Source organism: Acomys russatus, chromosome 1, assembly GCF_903995435.1.
Source record: "Acomys russatus chromosome 1, mAcoRus1.1, whole genome shotgun sequence".
NCBI classification, from domain to species: domain Eukaryota; kingdom Metazoa; phylum Chordata; class Mammalia; order Rodentia; family Muridae; genus Acomys; species Acomys russatus.
In genome coordinates, this window is record NC_067137.1 from 59,385,882 (window position 1) to 59,408,168 (window position 22,287).

Genomic DNA, 22,287 nt, shown 5'->3' on the forward strand with positions numbered 1-22,287 from the left:
GTGTTGAAAGGCAAGTTGGGATTTTTAACTCAGTATGCCAATATGGCAAATGTCCAGAACATGATCACAAAACAGCTGTTTTCCTCCATAACAGAGTGAATTATAGTGCATAGTGGAGCCAACAACCTTCTTAGCATTTGTGCAAGAGATTCTTTTGCCGGCCAGGGAGCAAGCATCAGAAGCTCTGGCTTTGGAAGAGTTGGCGTTGTTTAATTTTGGCCATGTCAAAAATTCTCTCCTTTAAGCATTGTTAAACCCCCCATGAAGGATTTAAGATGGTGATGAATAAGAGAACATCTCAAGTGAACACAGGCAGGGATTTGTATAAAATACCTTTATAAAGGTTTATAGCATGGGTTTGGAGTTCTGTTTATAAAATATATATACAGTTTCCAAAAATAATATAGTAAAAAAATAAATAATATATAAAGGCCATTGATAATTAAACATTCCTACATATTCTAGATTAGGCATACTGTTTTAAATGACAGTTTAATGCTGAATCCAGGTAGACCTGGAACTCATTATGTAGTCAAGGCATTTTGAACTCATGGTAGTGTCTCCTTCCACGGCCTTCAAAGTTGCAGGATTTTGGCAAGAGCCACTTCACGTGGCTTTCACCACTTAAAGCCTAAACCTTTGTTTCTGTGAGAAAACTCAAATTCAAAAATTTAGGGGTTGGGTTGTACATTTTTATTTTCAAAAGAAAATCTGATACAGATCCTTAAGAAGTATTATTTTCAGAGTTCAATAACAAATATTAATATGTGCAGACTATGTGTTTTCCATCAAGAGCTCAACATCTCTGAGAATAAGGGACTGGATTTGTGTACCAAAATTTAAGCACTGCAAGTCCCTGCTGCAACTACATGGAAGCCAAGAGGGCATACTATTTGATTTTACCACAGATATATTTCAAAAGTCTTGAATGCCCAGCTTATTTTTCTGTTTTATGAACTGAATTATTGTGTGCTCAAAGTTTATATAAATTTATATGCTGAGATTCTAATCTCCTACAGGTGATATTAAGAAGTGGACTTTGGGAAGAAAGTGTGCTGAAACCATAGGCAGCTTTAGTTGACCAACAAAAAGAGACTGCAGCATTTTTGATGTGTGCTTCGATTTTGTTGCTATAGTTTGCCATTATTTTCTATTTAGGGTTTTGTTTTGCTTTTGGAAGAGGGAGGTGGAGGGAGAAATGGTTGGGAGCAGAGGGACAGCCTGGGACAACTTGAGGGAGAAGAGAGAACAGGATCAAAATATATTGTAGGAAGAAATTTAATGTTAATTCCAGATGTAATAAATGGAGTAGATACCTCATGAATGGGATTGGTGCCTTTGTAAGGGGGGGTGTTAGGATTTCCTCATCTTCTGTTACGTCTTTTCCTCTATCTTTTGCCATGCCTCTATCTCTTTCTCTACTGATGTCCTTCTGAGGATTCAGTGAGAAGACATGGATCTGCTGACACTCAGCCTCCTCACCCTCTCATGATACTGTAAAGGATAAGAGGTTGCTGTTTGAGGTGGACAGTGTGAACTTCTATTATAGCCCATTATGTTCTGCTGATCAGGACACCTAGCTACTTGGGCCTCTCACTTCCTTTTTATTGATAATTTTTTCATTCTGGAAACCTGTTTCATTTTCCTATTTTAATGGTAAGGGATTATATTTCTTGTTAGAAAATTCTCCATAGATTATCTAAAAGAGAGATGTCTTTCTTCTGGCTTTTTGATGCATTTTACAATTAGTGAGGTCTTCTCATACTGAAGCAATGTGGATTAAAAAAAAAAAAAAAATTACCTCCCTGTGTCACTTCTACAAGTAACTTCAGAGATAAACATCTTTATAATTAGGTGCCTAAAAATATAATTAATAAAGGATCTCAGAATGAAACAATACTGAATTGAGAGTGTACTCTGAATCTGTTGCCTAGTTTACTCATAGGAGCAAGAAGCACAGCCATTCAGTGTAATCTGAAGGTTGCTATTGTGTTAGCCCCCTGTGTTGAATTGTGTTATGCTATCTTGCAAGGTTATAGAATGAGAAATTAATAGTTGTTGAATAACTCTAAATTAGTGACTATTTCATATTCTTTATGCTTATGGTGCTTGTTTAATTTTATTATTGGGCTAGTCTATAATGTTAATAAAGAATTTTCAGGAAGTTAGTTGTAATCATTTAAATTAATATTTTAAAACATGAGTTTATAGGTTTCAATATGATATAAAATATAAGGAAGCCTATGTTTAATGTATATATTGTGAGAAATTTGATTTCAGTTATTTTTGTGTGTGTGATATTATGTGGTAATGTAAAATATGCATCATATTTTGAGATACAATGATGTAATGAGTTCAACGTCATTAGTTCAGAGATGTTACACCTGTGTCCTGGAATAAGACCACTAAATTATATATTGAAAGAAATGAAAATGTTCAAATAAACAATTTTGGTCCTTTATCTCTCATTAATTTTTATCTTCATAAATAGCTGCACTACAGTACAAAAAGTAAAAAACGAAACTGAAGAACAAATCTCGCCTGTGGTAATAATGAATCCTAAAAGTTTCTTTTAATCTGTTCTAGCACATCCAGTGATTAACAGCTTTGTACCCTGTGTGTTCTGTATGTTAAAAAGTTTTACTGTTAGAGAAATATGTTTCTTCTAAACTAGTGTTAATTAACATGTGAAAAATATTATGTCTTCACATATATTTAGAATTTTTATGAATTTTGGTAGCTTAATATATTATAAAATAATCTATTTTTTTGTGTTAAAAATGGTTATTCTTAACTCTGCTTGATCTTCTTTTGGTACAGACACTTGTGCCTACTTAATGCACAGTCTCTTCAGGTTTTATTTTCAGCCCCCAGTTCAGTGAATATCCTGGTATAGGTTTGCACCCTGCCTCTTCATTCTGCCATATAAAACTTGGAGCATTTGAAACTTCATTTAACTAGGCTTATTCAGTCATGCTGCCTGGACATGCTTGCTTACCTGTTCTGTCATGTGCTGTATTTCCAATGAGAAGACAGACATGCACTGCACCCTGTTACATAGGTGTAGCAAAAGCAAAACTCAACATGCATTTTATTCTAAATCAAATTTTTCCGCAGTTTCACTCTTTGTAGAAAATGCCACCATACATACAGTCTGTAGAGACAATTTTCTGTACTAATCTGCTTTAGGATGAGGACCCCGTTCCTGGACATTTTGCCCATGCTTCTAGCAACATCATGAAGTCTTATTACAGCTTTCTTATTAAAGCTCTTGACAGGTAATCTTTTGGGGGAACATCTTGGGAATATTTGGATCTTCACATTTCTGGTTAATTCTACACACAGTGTATTTATCTTTGTGATACGTTGTTAAATTTACTCTATAGCGTACTTTTTATGAAACTTAAACATTATGGACTTTATAGTGTGTTTGGAGTAGCAGTGCCTGAAGTGGAGTCTCACCCTATCATGTGTGTTAAAGTGGGAGTCTAAAAAATTGCCCCCAGGTTATCATGATGACAGCTTCCTATTACCAGTAGAAGATGACTGTCAATTGATTTTATGATCTATAGTTTTTACAAAACCAAAGAGGCTGAGGTTGCAAACAGTGCCTTCACAGATGGAACTCCAGGAGCTCCAGCAACTTCACGGTGACTATCTCCAGTCTAACCTCTGTCAATACTAACCGGGGAAACTCTCTATATTTGGTCTAAGCCAGTATGGCTGAGCATGAGAGAAAGGTCTGGGAGCTATTACTAAAGCAGCAGATATGTAAGACAAATAAACAAAAAAACATTTCCGTGCTTGTGACAAAATATTATAGGATGCAGATATAAGTGAGTATATACCATTTGATTCTTTCTGCTTCTGGGTTAACTCACTCATTATGATCACTTCTAGCTCAATCCATTTATCCACAAATTTCGGGAATTCCTTGTTTTTAATAGCTGAGTAGTATTCCATAGTGTATACTCACTTATATCTGCATACTAGCCCAAGGGGCATGTCCCACAAAAGCCTTCACTTACCAGGAAACTGGGACAGAGGGGAAGGCATCCTATTGGGACTCTAAATGAGAGACGCATGGGAGAACAGCAAAATAAAAGGATCCAAGGGTCCTAGAAATCTACAAGTAGAACAATATGATAGGCAGATTTGGGCCCAGGGGTCCCGCGCAAACTAAGGCACCAGCCAAGGACAATACAGGAGGTAAACTTTAAACCCCTTCCCAGATCTAGCCAAGGGTCAGAATATTCTCCACAGTTGAGTGGAGAGTGGGATACGACTTTCTCACGTACTCTGGTGCCTCACATTTGACCATGTCCCCTGGAGGGGGAGACCTGGTGGCACTCAGAGGAAGGACAGCAAGTAGCCAAGAAGAGACTTGATACCCTATGAGAATATATAGGGGGACGTAATCCCCCTCAGGAACAGTCATAGGGGGGGGGAATAATGGGAAAATGAGGGGGGGGGAATGGGAGGATACAAGGGATGGGATAAACATTGAGATGTAACAAGAATAAATTAATAAAAAAAAACCCAAAATATTATAGGAGATGAACACTGTCTGCTGAGACCTTATCTAATGTGTATTACCGCTAATCTAATACATTCAAGGTCCATCCATTTAATGCACTTGAGTTTGAGCTGAGTTTATAATTTTGTCATTTGCTTTCCTTCTTCTTGAGCAAGAGAAACAGCATAAACAAGCCAGGCTCTTGAAATAGGAAAAGGGGCTCTAGATGCTCACTGGAGAGCACCATGACCTTTACTCATTAAAGGACTGTGCTCAATTGGACAAAGTAAGAGCTTGAGTAAGACTGACCCATTAGAAGTGCATTGAGGACTAGAGACATGTGACTGCATGTAGGCATTTTTGTTATGAAGATGGTGAGTTTTTGCTCAGTTCTGAAATATTGAATCAGTTCTAAGCCTTAACTCCTTTCAGTGCAGGCCTTTGATCTCTTACACCATAAAAATTCATAACTTGGTAAACTTTGAATTTTTGAAAGTGACACTGGCTATCTATTTGAAGTTTTTGGAGTTGTGCATTTTTATCACTACAACTTCCTGTGAACCACAGAATTCTTTCTGTTCTCTATTCCACAACAATAGTCTCTGACAGGGCCACCTATGAAGCCTACATTTTAAATGTTCAGCTTTGTCATTTCCTTGATGGGATCTGGAATAAGCTAAGAGACATGCCTCTGGCCAGGTCTGTAACAGTGTTAACTGACTGGGAAAACCTCCTTCCACATTGGGTAGCATCCGCTGGTGGACAGCCCACATATAATGAAGTCCACTTGTAAAGCTGATGCTTTTGCATATATTCCTTAGTGTCTGGTTATGAGTGAATCTACAATATTTTTGTAGTTGCTGCTGAGGCTCTTTTTCACTGGCATCAGCATCTAGATTCTTTACCCTTCCAAACTGATGGGAAGCCAGTGACTCTTCAGGGATTATCTAGGCTTTCAGGGCCAGACTCAGATGACTAAAGCATCTAGCCTTTGAACTGAACAGCTATGCAATCCAATTCTCACCAGTGTGAAGACAGCTATTGTTACAGGAGCTAACTTTCATCATTCAAGCAAACATTAAAAATCTTCTTTGCAATATTTCTTCATACTATAGGTTCTGCTCCTCTAAATATTGACAGGTAATAATACACTTGGTGATGAAGCACACTACCATATGCAAAGATATTGTGCAAACTCAGGGGCAATTCAAGTCTCTTAATCTCTTGCCTGACTTTTCTGAATATCTCTTTTCCCTCAAACTATCCTGGTTTCAGCTTTGATCTTCAATCTGCAACCACAAACATCAAAGGATTCCTTCCTTCCCAACCCAGGAGAAGAAAAAAAGGAAAATAAAGCCACAGTAACAGGTGTGATTTTCAACTCACTTATGACTTGTTTTCCACTTTATAAAATATTAAGTAATTTAGTTCTCATTTTCTCATTGCTCTTTACATCTTTAAAAATATCTTTCAATTTTTAGTTACTTTTCTAGATGGTCAGAAAGAAACATTGGCTTTTCTGGATTTACAGAATTCTATCCTGAAGCAAAACCTCCAATTTTCATTTCAAAGGATTCAGCTTTCCTTTGCAGACAAAGATAGGATGGTAATTAAAACCAGCTAAGAAAGGAATAAATTAATATTATGTTATATGCATGTGAGGTGAAATGTGGTGTTCTTCAGAAGTTATTTAACATATAATCTGAATAAGGATGTGACCAATAGATATGCCAGACTGGACACGTGACAGTTCAGGAGGCCTCAGCTCTGAGTAAAGACCGGCAGGCAACTAGTGTGCTGAGAGCAGGAAGAGCACACACACCACTTGCTTATCCAGTAACCAAATGATCAGCCTTAAAGAGAGACAAAAGACTAGCTCTATGTGGACTGAGCAGAATATGCCCAAGAATATGCATGTTTCTGTTTTCCTGCAGACCTTCTGTCCTATCACCACTGCTCTACCCAGGTCTCATCTCCATCCTCATCTCTCTGTGCTTGCTCTCCTACTCTGCTTCTTCTCTTAAACCACTATTGCTTTCTATTCTATTTCCCCTTTTGAGTGAGATTTAAGAATCCTGCCTTGGGTTTTCCACTGTGGAAATCAATCTGGCACTTTCTCAGAAAATTGGAATATTTCTGCCTCAAGACCCAGCTAAATTCACTCCTGGATATATATAACCAAAAGATCTTCCACCATACAACAAGGACACTTTCTCAACAATGCTTATTACAGATTTATTCCTTATAGCCATAATCTTGAAGTAAACTAGATGGTCCCTCAATGAAAGAATGGATAAAGAAACTGTGGTACATTTACATAATAGACTACTACTCAGCTAGGGAAAACAAGGATATAATAAAATGTGCAGGCAAATGGGCAGAGCTAGAAAAGATTATACTGAGTGTGGTAACCAAAGCACAGAAAGAAACACATTGTATGTAATCACTTATATATGGATTTTTAGCCACATAGTACAGGATAAAAATACTACAATTGACAGACCCAAATAAGATACAAAGAGAGCAATGATTCTTAAATCCAATTATTTTGTTGCTGCCGCCGCCTCTGGTAGTGGTAGTATGTGTGTCTCCATTCTTTTGACTTTTCTGGTATGGGATTATTTACTTTGTGTGTTTTCTTTGATGTAATGAACCTCCTTCAAAATAACTTTTGTTGTGTTGGTTTTGTAGATAGATATTGTTTCAATTTGACTTTATCATGGAGTATTTTGTTTTTGCCATTTTGATAGGTAAGTAGTCTATGCTGCCATCTGTGCTCTCTTAGAATGTACAGAATATCTGTGCAGATCTTTTTGGCTTTTAGAATCTCCATAGAGAATTCTAGTATGTCTGCCTTTATGTGCTACTTGGCCCTTTTCTCTTTCGGATTTTACTATTCTTTCTTTTTTCTGTGTATGTGCTGTTTTGATTTTTATGCTCTGAGAGGATTGCTTTTCAAAGAAAGGAGTTACTTTAAATTCTTTTTTGTTCACTTTACATATCAATTCTATCCGCCTCCCTCATTGACTCCCTGTACCCCCCCCCTTCCCTCATACCCACTCCCTCTCTTCCCTAGTCCTCAGAAAGGGGGAGCCTAGCCGTCCTCCCCTAACATCTAACCTCAACCTATCAAGTCTCGCCTGGACTGTTTGCATCCTCTTCCTCTGTGGCCTGACAAGGCTGCCACATGAGGGGAAAGTGATCAACTTTCATATGAGAAGTAGTCCCTACTCCCCATGTTATGGGACCCAGAAAGAGACTGTGCAGCCCATCTAATACGTCTGAGCAGAGGGTCTTGCTTCCCATCATACATGGTTCTTGATTAGTGCATCAGTCTCTGAAGTACACGATTCCTCTGCCCAGATTTGTTGGCTCCATTGGTCTCCTTCTGGTGTTCCTGAGCCCTCCAGCTCCTTCTATTCCATAACTCTTTCATAAGACTCTCAGCACTCCAACCCAAAGTTTGCTTGTTATATTCAGCATCTGTTTGGATCCCCTGGTGGGTGGAATCTTTCAGAGGACTGCTATGAAAAGTTCCTGTCCTGTTCCTTCTCTTCAACAGCTTCCATTGTCTATTCAATTTGTCCTTCTGGCTGAAAATCAAGTATCTTCCTTGGGTCCTCCTTGTTACTTAGTTTATTTAGGTATGTGTATTATAATGTGGTTATCCTGTATTATGTGGTTAATATTCTTTTATAAGTGAGTATTTCCATGCCTCTCTTTCTGAGTCAAGGTTACCTCACTCAAGATGATCGTTTTTACTTCTATCAACTTGCCTGCAAATTTCAAGATTTGCTTGCTTTTAATAGGTGACTAGTATTCCATTGTGTAAATGTATCAGCACAATACTTTACAGAACTTCAAAGAACCATTCTCAACTTTATATGGAAAAAAAAACCTGAAATGCTAGGACAATTCTATATACAATAAAAGATCTTCCGGGAGTGTCTACATCTCTGATCTCAAGCTGTCCTATAGAGCAACGGTATTTAAAGACTGCATGATACTGGCATAAAACCAGACAGCTAGATTGATGGAATAGAAACAAAGACCCAGAAATAAACTCACACACATAAGAACACTTTATTTTTGACAAATAAGCCAAATTCATACAATAGAAAAAAGAAAGCATCTTCAACAAATCGTCCTGGTCAGACTGGATGTCTATATATAAGAAAATGTAAATGGACCCTTATTTATCACATTGCACCAAAATAAAGTCCAAGTAGATTAAAGATCTCAACATAAATCTAGACACAATAAATCTATTGGGAAAAAAAGTAGGGAAGAGCCTTGAGCTCATTGGCACAGAGATAACTTCCTGAATACAACACCAATTGCTCATGCTTTAAGATCAATAATTAATAAATGGAACCTCATGAAACTCAAAACCTTCTGTAAGGCAAAGGATACTGTCAACAAAACAAAATGACATCCTATAGACTGGGAAAAGATCTTCAACAACCCTATATCTGACCAAGGGATAATATCCAAAATATATAAAGAACTTAAATAATTAAACACCACCAAAACAAATAATCTAATTAAAGTTGAGTACAGTTCTAAACAAAGAATTCTCAATAGAGAAATAAGGAATGGCAGAGAAACAGAGAAAACTAGGTTGGACTCAGGGATGTTTCTCCTTTCCTTTATCTTTCATTCTTAGGTTTGGAGATAGGGGTTGAAAAGAAAGAACGGAGAATATAGAAATATACATGGATGATAGGAAAAAAAGCAGATTAGTGAATCTGTGGAAGGAATGTGACCTTGTCTTATGCTGTTCCCAAGGTGAAAACAGTCTGGGAGGGCTTGACCACAGTGAGATAAAAATCTTAGATAGACTTCCCTTAATGCCTTAATTGTTATTCACAACGTTATTTTTAATTCACTGGTATAGAATTTTGTATGTAGATGCAAAAAAGTTTAATTTTAGATACATTGGTATAGAATTCAAATTTAAGATGTTTCTTCACACACATTATACATATTTCTACTTTAATATGTGGTATTTTAGCCATACAGCTAAATTATAATACAAGGTTTACTTTCAGTACATGGAAAGTGCTATTGTCGGCTGTTTAGGATAAGAAAGTTACACAAGTTCATTGTTAGTTGCTCAATTCATAGTCATATCAATTACTAGTTTATTTTTATCACAAGAATATACATTCTAGGTATAACAGATATTATTCTATAGAAAGATAAGGTAAAATAGTTAGATAAGGTCTTCAAAACCACAGAGACATACAGAATATGACATTTAAATATGTTCTTATTATTTCAAAGATACATTTACAATGAGACAGGTTAACTGCTGGCAACACCCAGTCTACCTCAAAGAAGATGATGAGCATCAAAGAACTTCCTTATGGAGGTTTTTCTTAGTGTTAATATTGGGTCTTGTCTATGTGGGTGTTCTATTTCATTTGCTAGTGTTTACTCTGAATCCTAGTCAAGAGTGTAGCTGTGAGGTCCCTGGCAGTGAGTGCTCCTTCAGGTCATGGATGATCCAAAGGAATGGAGAAAGGCTAGGAGAAAAGGGGAGCATTAGAAAAGCACTAGTTGGACCTGGGTCCACAATAGAAGGATGAGGCCCCAGGAAGTGGAGGTATTGTGGAACTACAGGCTCAGATAGACAGGCTTCTGCAGGAGGAAGAGTGAGTCTGGAGAGACAGGACTGAGGAGGTTAAGGGGACTCTTGGCCTAGATAACAGAAGTTTTGGTTTCTTTGTAAACTCAGTTGTGTTATGTAAATATGGTTTTGTTTTCATCATAAAGGTGGGTTCCAGTTTGAGCTTTAATTTGTCCACAGCTGTTAATTGTCTCCTGTGGGGCCTGGCTTTTGCCAGCTGGCAAGGGTTTCCACATTCAGCACAGAGAGGGGTATGGTGTAGGGCTCTGAGGATATAAATGAGAACCTACAGAAAATGTGGGGTGCTGTGTAGTGTTGGTATGGAGCAGTTTGAGGGGAGCAGAGATGGACAGCGTGGCGGTTTGGAGCAGATAGACCATGAGGAAGTCTCTGGAGCACAGCGTTCTGGGAGGAGATTGCTGGCTGCACCTGCTGTTGATGTAGGTTAGTGCAGCCTCAAAGTTCTTTCAACCCTAAACACCTGGGAGAAGTAAAGCGAGCCCCTTTCCCTACTAACCTTCTCTATCCTATATAAGGTTGGGAGGTTTGAAGGGAAGTTGAAGCCTATACATTCACCAAAAAGGAGAGCGCTGCAGGCCTACATTAAGGAATTGAACACTCCGGAGAGTGGAGGTGGAGTGGAAAGAGGAGCTCTTGAAAGCGTGTTTCTACAGGACAAGATTATGCCTGGAAATATCTGAATAGAGATCAGCTAGGATAGTTAAAGTCACCTACCTGAGTCCCACCTCAGTATGGTTAGGGGTCCTTGGTTTAAAGTGTTTCTTCCAATTAGCTGCCGACACAAAGAAAAGGAGTTGGGCTAAAAGGAGAGGCAGAGAAGGGTGCTGGGAAATAGCTTGGACACGCTATCTGCAACAAGATAGAGAATTCCCAGGAAATGAGATATGTTGAACGAGTTCAACAGTTTACTGTTTTAATTTTTATATTTACTTTTTATATAAAGTTAGTGTACATATGTGAATTACTGCTATTACAATAATTAACTTTATTACCACTTATTTAATCATATTTCACAGTAATGATTTTATTTTCCAGAATTACCTAAGGGGAAATTCTCTATCATTTCACATGAAATTACAATAACCATTATTAAAATAAAATTTTGGCCATAATTTGAATGGTGTGGAATTCACACATTAAGGAAAATTACAATAATTTTTTCTTCATTTGAGCATACTACTTGATTTTTTAAAATTTATATCACATCAAGATTTTATGCTTGTAATTATTATTTCACGTGTTTAGTACTAGATATTGAACTTATTATATTCATACATGTGAGGCAAAAGCTCTACCATTGGCCTACATTCTCTGCACGGATGGGGTATATCTTAGATCTATTTGTGTATATTACAAACCTATATTGGGATAACATCTTCTTGCAGACCTTTAAAAGTATAATGTGCAAAGAGTTGAATTTATGTAAATGATTTAATGAATTCATAAACATTGTTACACCTTCAGTTAAGTTTTCAATATACTAGTAGCAACCTTATCCTCTTTCCTTGTTCTCTGTTGTAACATATTTCAAAACTTAGGCATTTCAAAGCTCATCTGCTTTGCTTATGAGTTAGCAAATTGTGAGGCTTGCCAGAGGCCTGTGGTGTCTTTGCTCCTCCCATCCACTGTCATCCAAAAATCTTGCAGAGTCTGTAAACAGCTTAGGGTTCACTCATTTGCCTGGAAGCTGCTGCTCTTAGCTTGGTTTCTCTCACCCAGAACAGCTACTTGTTTCCTGGGCAGCACAGCATGGCTGTGATCTAAAAATGACCTTCACACTGGAAGTTTTACTCATCTAATATAGTCACTCACACTTCAGAACAACTTCCTTATTTCATCATGGATGGAAGAAAAGATTATAGGGTTTTTTGTTTTTGTTTTTTGCTTTATGGGAAATATTCCAGCTTGTTTTCTACCTTTCTCTTTGGCACATAGATAGCCATTTTTTACATCATGTATCTCTATGCCAAATAAATGTCTCAAATGCACAGCTTTATCATGTAACTACAAATTGTTTTTAGTATAAGTGGTATCAATATAAGTAACCAACAGTTGTGTTGTATATGGGTCTATCTGACTCCTATCGATTAATAAATGACAGTGGCGGGATATAAACCCTTGCTAATCTGATGGGTGAAAGGGTTCTTACTGTAGTTGCATTCTAGTTTTGTGTATTGTTCTGTGACTTTTTTTTTATTATTTTCACATAGTCTGTGTGTACATATTTATTACGTATGTCTACTTTATTAATATATTTCTAATGGAAATATAAGAAAATAGTTATATATCTTGTATTTCAGATTTTCTTAAAAGCATGTGACAAGTGTTACCAAGTGTCTTTAAATTTTCTTTAGAGGGGGCTGGAGAGGTGGCTCAGAAGTTAAGAGTGCCGTCTGTTCTTCCAAATTTCCTGAGTTCAGTTCCTAGCAACCCCATGGTGGCTCACAACCATCTCTAATGATATTTGGTGACCTCTTCTGGCATGCAGGCAGAATACTGTGTACATAATAAATGCATCTTTACACTTTTTATATTTACTTTATCCCAATTTAGTCTAGCTTGTTACACTTCTTGTAATTTGTGTCTGTGTGTCCATTAAAACACAACGCCTTGTCCCCAATTTTCAAAGGCATTCTCATGCAAATCTTTTCAAAGCCTTAGCACTTCATCATTTTTCTATTTATCATTTTATCCTATGAAAACAAAGTTGCGTTGAGTGTGAATGTGTGTGTATGGGTATGTGTGGTATCTGCATGAGTCCAAGTGTTCGAATGTGAAGACATGAACATGGAGAAGGAAGGAAACGATCTAGACTGTCAGTCCTTTTTGTAACCTTGTTTGAGGCAGGGTCTCTGTCTTGTGTGCATAGGCCAGGCTTCGCAGTCCAACAGCATCTGGATACAACTGTCTGTACTTGACACAAAAGGGCTGGTTATGCAAACATGCTATCCAGCTTTATACGAGTTCCGGGAATTTGACCTGACGTCCTCCTACTTGCGCTACAAGTTCTTTTCCAACTAAGCCATATCCCCAGCCTCTTCTATTGACTTTTAAATGTGGTTGTAGAAAAGCAAGAAAAGTCAGTTTTGTTTTGCATATTCCTTCAAAAATGTTATACACACACACACACACACACACACACACACACACACACACACACACACTCTTATGGGCATAGCATGTCCTTATTCAATGAGATTAAATTCAGCAATTTCATCATCCTAATATTCTATAAATGAGCAAAATACTTGATCAATATATTAGTTGTTAAATAGGTTCAACTCTCCATTCTAGGGGTTAATTCCTAATTTAAAGTTTACTTTCTATCACTTTTACTTTACTTATTTTGAAACTCTTATTTAAAACACTTATATATTTTATCTTCCAAGTGAGCATAACTTATCCAAATGGTTCATTCTGTATTAAAGTACTTCTCCTACAGTTGAGTGATATCTTTAAATATTAACTATAAATGCCACTTTCTTTCAGGTAACTCATATTTTTGTATCCTAAATTTTGATTTCTTGCTACTATACATTTCTACATTTCCAAAATTTATTAGGTAATTTTATCAGTAAGTTCCCTTAAATTTTCAAATACATCTATCACAAATTACGTTTACTTATTAAAACTTCCTTTATTACATTGTTACATTTTTAACATTTAAATTGGTTTTGAAATGAAGCATTAAACATAAGTTACATGTTTGTGAAGTAAGTTGTGATATTTTGATATATACTCTAAAATATTAAAATTGATTGAACTTGTCCCATTAAATATTTAAGGAGCTTTCTGGTGAAAGCATTAAGAATTCTCCCCTGTAGTGTTGTGTGTTATGAACTACGTTCACCCTTCTGCATAAACACAGCATCACTTCATGTTCCCAAGTAACCATAAATTTGTTGCCATGATCTCTTGGAATATGGATTACTTTCCTTTAGATATTTAGCATGGCATTGCTAGGTGATAGTGTAATTCTCTTTTGCAAATTTTAAAAGAACTACAACACTGATTCTCATGACTATTCTAATCTCCTTTTCCACTGGTAATGTACAAATGTTCCATTCCCTTTTGTTATAGATTATTAGAGCACTTGTCTTTTCCTAGTAGCCTTTGGCTCATACCAGGTGACCTTCCCTTCCCCTTGTGATTTGCTTTAAATTTGCATTCCTTAATGATTACTGAGCTTGGGCAGTGTTTCCTAGACACTTTGGATGCTCAAAATTTTATCCTGTTTCCGTTTTCTTTTCTTTTCTTTTCTTTTCTTTTCTTTTCTTTTTCCTTTCCTTTCTTTTCTCTTTATTTCTTTTCTTTTCTTTGTTCTTTGGCACTTTGCATACAACACTTAGCTGTCCAATCCTGTAGCTTCTCTCTTTTCAGTGCAGCCATATTCATCATATAGATTGCAACTATTATAAAGGTCTAAATTTCCTTTTGTTGTCAATCTGCCTGGCTCCACTTGCTATGGGAACTACATTCTGTACTTTTATATATTAATTTATAGATTAAAAAATTCTAACAAACATTCACAATAACACATAGTACTTTTAAAAATATGATTTAATAATTCAATAAACAAGACCTGACTTTGGAAGCAGAGGTTCTTTCTACCTTCTATGAGGCTTCTGAACTGTTTGGATTGCTCTCCACTCATTTTCACTCAATTGACTGGAGCAAGAAGCTGAAGTGACTTTGTTTTTAGCTTTTCTAGATTGTTCACTTATGCTGAACTGTGTTTGCAGTCTCTGGCAGCTTTGGCCTAAAAGGCTGACTCACCTGTCAACTGTGGCTTTCTGTTATATGAAGCTCTCTTTGCAGTTTTTAGTAACAAGTTCCTACTCCTTCAAATACAAGAGGTATCTACTCTTCATTTACTGCTAGGGTATTGCACTATCCCAAGTAAAATTATTGTTTGATAACTAGCAAATAGTATATAGCTTTTTGTATACTATTTATAGCTGGCACTTTTTCTTCAATTACTCTGTGTTGTCCTAATACCTTGTCATGTGTTGGTTTTCTTGAAAAATATCTTTGGGTCTTTGTTTTGCTACTTACTGCATAATAAACTTTAGAAATGTATTTACTGTGTCTATTTCAGTATTATGGACACATTTTATTAATGTATAGTATCTGATGTATTTGTGGGTCACTTGGAATGAATATTAAACAATTATGCTGAGCAAAGTAGGTGATATGTGTGGGCACACGAACATAATTAATTATACACTATCATTAAAAATATAAATAACCTGGCTTTAAAGTAAAAGGATGTCAGTGGGAAAGGAGTTAAAATATATTGTTTTTCTGCAACAATCAAAAATTCTGGAGTGCATTCTGCGGCACTGCACATAGCACAGCCAGGGGAAGTCAGCCAACTTTTCATGGTAGAAATTAGATCAATAAAGGACCCTTAAACTGCCTTTTTCTCTTTGCTTGTTTCATTCTGCCCCCCTCACACACATTTTCCATGTCACTTCACCAGACAAATTCTCTGTCTCTCCACCTTACACTGGGATCTGTTTCAAAACCATTCCAAAATAATACACAATTCCCATGCCATGGTCATGTATTTATTGATGGATACTGACAATTCTTCATTGTCCTAGTTGATATTTCATTTTAGTTTGTTCTAGTGACTGTTTAACAGAAAAATAAAATCCAGGTTGCCTCGAACTTGTAATTTTTCTACTTCTGCCTATTGAGGGTTGAAATTATGGGCTTACCTTATCACATCATATTTTATTTTACATTTCTTAAAATGTATTCACTTTTCTTTAATTTTTATCGCTGACATTTTATCAATTTTCATCACCAATTTTGAAGCCCTGAGGAAATAAAATGGCATGTGGTGTAGGCATTGGTACGAACACAATCGCATTAACTAAAGTAGTAAAAGCATGAAGTAAACCTATCAAATATAGGTCACTTTCATACCGTATATTAATATTTTATTCTGTTGTAACCATACTAGTTTCATATCATAAATTACTGTTTGATTCTGTTTTAAACATACTATTTTCATTTGAACGTATCTACTTACAGTGATTGTAAGAGGTAAATTAATATGATTTTATTCTAATTATGAGACTACAGAACATAAATTGTCCTAAATTGCAGGAGGGTTTTTATTTAAATATTATTTTTGCCCAAAACTTGATATTGTGCCCTAGATTTGATTGGATTGAGCTCCAGAATGAAATTAATATGATTTTAAATAAAAGTGGCAATGTAGTGTTAGAGGATGGTCTAATGATTTTGATGCTAATTCCTGCTTGCTGTCTCTGTAACGCACCTTTTGTCCAATAAAAGGCCAATCACCTGGGCATGGCAAAATGAGATAGTTATGGCTAAGGTTCCATGATTTAGAGAGACAGAGAAAATCCTGGCCAGAGGAAAGATGAGGGGAAGAAAAAGGGAGACCTGAGGAGAGAGAGAAAAGGACACTATGGGTTAGATGTAGGAAAAGCACATGGCCAGCATGGATGGAGATTTGTTCCAGATGAAGAACACCAGCAAGTATTTGGGATTATGGATGAGAAGTAGCTTGATAGGCATTATTAGAAGCAAATGGCATGGGATTGAGGCAGGGATCCCATACCTGCCCCACTATTGGAAGTAGTTTAGGATATTAATGTCTGCCCTGCCCCAGGATAACTAAGGCTATTTTAAAATATAACAGGTGTCTGTGTCTTGATTGATTGCTACCAGATTTTACTGAAGTAATAATAATTATAGGCATGAAAATAAACAATTATCAGGCGCTATTGATAATTAAAACAATAATCTAGTGTCACCCATATCTGAAAATGTCTTCCTCTTGAACTCAAGTTATTGGTTGGTAAAGACCTAATATCTGTTTAAATATCATTAAACATTTTTAAAAAATACATAAAATGCAAGATGCCCAGTTTTCTTGAAATTTGACTGTGTGAGGATGGGAAGCTGGCTTATTTAGAAAGACAAGACTAGCTGGCCAAGCAGCCTAACAAAATCACTGACTCTAGGTTCTTTGAGAAACCTAGATTCTCTCAGAAAACATAGTAGAGAACAATTGAAGAGAACAACTACCTCAAATCTGGCATCTATACACATTTCACATACATGCACACACTGCTGCCCATGCGTCTGCACATTACACTGACCATCCAGTAATGGCTATTTCTTTAATGTGTAGTGTAGACCATAGATACTTAAATCTTCTCCCTCTCAATCCTCATGATTACAAACACGTTGAAGAATTTGACTTGACTATGCTCATTATCTACCTTTGTGGAAAATTAGCCAGGCAACAAGAATAGCCAATTATTTATACCTTTGTGTTATCCTCTAGTGTCTTTTCCATATCTAGTTTACTGCTTTAATAAAAATGGCTTTGGTCATTTCCACAAGCCTTTCATTTAGTCTAATTCAAACAGATACAGTCTGACTTTAGAAAGGTGACCTTCTCTTTGGAAGAACAAAGAGAAGTTTGATGATTGGCAGAAGAATAGTTATAAGACACATGATATCTTGTTCCTTGATAAAGCATATGAAGCACATAATATGATAAAATATATAGTTTAAATACCTACATTGACTACTCAGCAGGAAACTATTTGGGTATAAATAAATCTATTGTGAAATGTACTCCCAAGACACAAAAACTGAAAACAAGATAGATGTATGTTGTTATTATTTACAGAGAGTGTGCAGTTACTTCTCACTGACAAATGCTAAAGAGGTCAGCTTGCAGTGTATTATAATGCTTTGCTATTTAAAGGAGTGGTAGTCTAGCTTGCATATTTGAGGTAGGACTGCTGGCACACTCTTTTTAGTCTGTAAGGTAAAGAAGTAAGAGAAATAGAGGAAATTATTCTCCTAAGGAAGTGACTTAATTTTATATAACTCTGAATCTACATTAGTATAGTTATCTATATGATACGCTCTCTATATGGTGTATCATATATATATTAGATATTTGTATAAATATACACGGTACTTTTTGAGATCTGATATTGCTTCTACTGTTAAATGGAAGAAGTGCAGAATGGAGCTGCAGGAAGTCTGTAATTGCACAGTCCATGTCAAGGCATTCTGTTATACTGCAGTAGTATCTAGATTATCTTTGAAGCTTAAGAGCTGATGACAGATGACTTTTTAATCACTTAGAGCGATGAATGAGTTATGTAACAACAATTTTGTGGATATTGTTTTGCACTATTAAAGAAGGGAACACTGTTGATATAGTATATTTAATTTCATTAAACAAATTCTGCTTTGGTATATGTAAAATCTATGGTGACTGTAGGTGGATGAACCCTAGGTTGGCATATCACTATCAAGGTTAGAAGCACATGGTTAATATATTACAGTGAATCTGGAGTGGAATTATTGGTGGTAACTGTGTCCTCCCTTCCTGGATGCTTCAACAAATGTAACAAAAAAGTTCAAAGGAATGCATTTAGTGCACATAGAGCCTTAAGGATCTGTTACTGGCATTTTGGATTTCCAATCATAATATAATTTCTTAGACACTGCAAATCATGAGCTGCTATAAAAAACATTGGCACAACCTTACAAACAAAATTCGATATGTAGCCAAAGAAAAAGTTATGGAAGGCAAAATTTAGAAAGATATCAACAATCTTAGATAACTATCTAAAACTGTATGATAAAAATAAGATGTAAACTTAAACAATTAAGATCCTGCAGTTACATGATTATAGGACTCCTAAAAATATAGTGTTCAGATATTCTGTGAACAAAAATTGTGAAGTTTAAAATCATTTTATAATGTAGTTGGTCACAGTGAAGTGTGATTTCCAGAAGCAAAAGCTACTAAAAACTTTGGCAGTAGAGGCCCTGAAATCACCCAGAGCATGAGAGACAAGAATTCTATAAAGTTTTGTGCTAAGCACATAGTGTAGCTTAATGTATTAACATGAAAAGTCAGCTATTAAGAGAATATAAATCCTTGTATTTTTTATGAACAAAAATTATCTTAGATCTAGAAGTGTCTCAGATTATAGAATCAGTGAGGTAACTAGAAATCTGTAATAGTGAGATGTCTTGCTATCTCAACTCCAAGTGTGGTTTTGCTATAGAAATGGTGTTCTAATGTCTCTACTAGCCAGAATAGATGGTTTGTTTTATAGGTAAACAGATAATGGATAAGATGGTGACTTTGACAATTGCAGTTGCTTAGTCATGTTCAGTTGCTTCCTGACAAAAGTTAACACACTATAACGACTACTAAAATTTGTCATAATTTACTAAGAAATGATTTTAAAAATAATGTTTGGTTGTAACTGTTATAAAATATTTTACATCACTTTTCCTATACTATCTAGCTCATAGTGTTCATTATTAAAATAAATGAGATGTGACTGCCCATGCCTACTGGAGAAGCAAGCATGCTGAGAAGGAAAAAGCAGGTGATTTTCATTTCTTCTTTCTCCCTCCTTTCCTCCAAATACAATCTCAATCTTATTCCCAGCTCTGTAACGGACTCTCTGCCATGGCCTCTCCTCCCTCTCTGGCCAGACTGCCAGGGACCTTAGCAGATCCTGGTAAATCCTGCTTTCCTGCCTATTGTGGACTCTCTCACATTACACCCTTGTAGTCAATTCTCATTCTTTTAAAAATTTTTTTATTTTGATTTTATTAATTTATTCAGATTACAGCTCAATTGTTATCTCATCACTTGTATCCTCCCATTTCTTCTCATTTTTAAGTGTTAGCACCCGACATCTAGAAACATATTGCACCCAGAACCCCAGTAGCCATACCTCTCATGATTCCAGAACATTCCATATGGTACCATAGAGCCACCATACTCTCTGAAGAATTACAGCAGAAAAAAAAAACAGGGAAAAAAATAACTACTCAATAAAAACAAGGGGCAATAAGGGCACCTAAATTTATAGTCACCTAAACTCGGATGCCTAGACACCAGTGTGAAAACAACATCAACAACATCCAGGACAATATGTGTCCCCTAGATTCCAGAAACCTGAGTACAGTAGGCAGTGCATACTGCAACAAAGCTGAAACACAGGACAAATACCTGAAAGTTCATTTTATGAATGTGTGACAGGTCCTTAAATAGGAAATGAATAAGTCTCTTAGTGGAATTTATGAAAACATAAATGAACAGTAGAAGAAAAGAAATAAAGTGGTTCAATACCCCAAGGTACAAAATGGTTCAATAAAAACAAACAAACAAAAAGAAATAAATATGGGACTGAAAAATTTGGAACTCAAATGGGAACCTCAGAACCAAGCCTCACCAACATAATAAAACGAATATCAAACATTGAACACAAAAATAGCAGATATATATCTTTTAGTAAAGAAAAATATAAATCTAAAAGAACCCCAAATGCAAAAGCTCTATGAAACCTAGAACCTGATGGAAAGACTCTATCTAGAGTAATAGGAATAGGGAAAGATAAACTCAGGCACAAAACCTGCTTCCAAATAAATCATAGTAGAAATTTTTCCTAGACTAAACAAGGAGATGCTTATAAACATTCAAGAGGCACATAAACATCAAATGCATTGCAACAGAAAAGAAAGTTCCCTTGGCACCTAATAACCCAAACAATAAATGTACAGGATAAAGAAAATATATTAAATGCAGCAAGGGACAAAGACCAAGTAACATATAAAGGCACATGTGTTAGTGTTAAACCTGAAAAGCCAGAAGAGCCTGGCCAGATGTGCTGCAGACTCTGAGACCACAGTTGCCAGCCCAAGGTACTATACCTATCTAAACTGTCTATTATCATTCATGGAGAAAAGAAGGCACTCCACGATAAGACCAAATTTAATGAACATCTATCTATACTCCTAACAAATTCAAAAGGTCCTGAAGGAAAACTTCAACTTGAAGAAGCCCACCATACCCAAGAAAAAGAGAGGGGAAAGAAAGCATACCATAAAACAAAAATAACAGAAATCATCAAATACCGCTCAATGATAACTCTAAATATCAATGTTCTCAATTTCCAAATAAAAAGACATAGACTAAGTGAATAGATGCAAAATAAGGTTTCATTCTTCTGCTGCTTCCAAGAAATGCCGTGAATAACACCAATGATTAGATAACACCTCAAGATAAAAGGATATAAAAAGATATTTCAAGAAAGTAGACTCAAGAAGCAAACTTGTGTAGCCATTTGTGTATCTGTAAAAGAGACTTCAAACAGGAATTTATCAGAAGAGATAGGGAAAGATAGAATATATTTGTCAAAGGAAATCCTATGAAGAGGACATGGTAATTTGTAACATCTATCCATCAAATACAAGGGTAATGAAGTTCACAAAAGAAGTACTTCTAAAGCTCCAATCACATATTGACCTCATGCACTGATAGTGGGTGACTTGAATACTCTACTCTTGATAATATTTAGGTCATCTAAATAAAAACTGAACAGAGAAATACTATAGCAAACTGGTATCATAAACCAAATAGGATTAACTGATGTTTATAGAACTTTTCACACTCACACACACACACACACACAATCAGAAGAATATTCTCTTTTTTCTGAGACCCTGAAACAGTCTCTAAAACTGACTACCTACTCAAACACAAAGCAGGCCTCCCCAAATACAAGAAAATGGAACTAGCTCCCCCTCCCCCCACCACATTCTACTGACCAGCATGGATTAAAACTTAATATCAACCACAATAGAACATATAGAAACTCATGGAAACTGAACAACACCTGCTGGATAAAAAATAAGCCATCAAGAAATTAATAAAGAAAGTAAAACTTTCTGGAATTATATGAAAATTAAACACCTCATACCCAAACGTATGAAGCATAAGGAAGATGGTTCATAGCACTATGTGTCTGCAAAAATGTGGGCGAATTTTATACTAGTAGCTTAAGAGTATACTTAAAGCCTCTATAAGAAAAAGAAAAAAAAATCACAACCAAAATGAATAGGCAGCTAGAAATAATCAACTCAGGGCTGAAATCAATAAAATAGAAACAAAAATCCAAGAAAAACAATACAAAGACTCAGTGAAATAAAGTGGCTTTTTTTTCCCTCAACTTAAGGCTTTAATTGTTACTCACAAGGTTATTTTTAATTCATTGGTATAGAATTTGTATATTGATGCAAAATA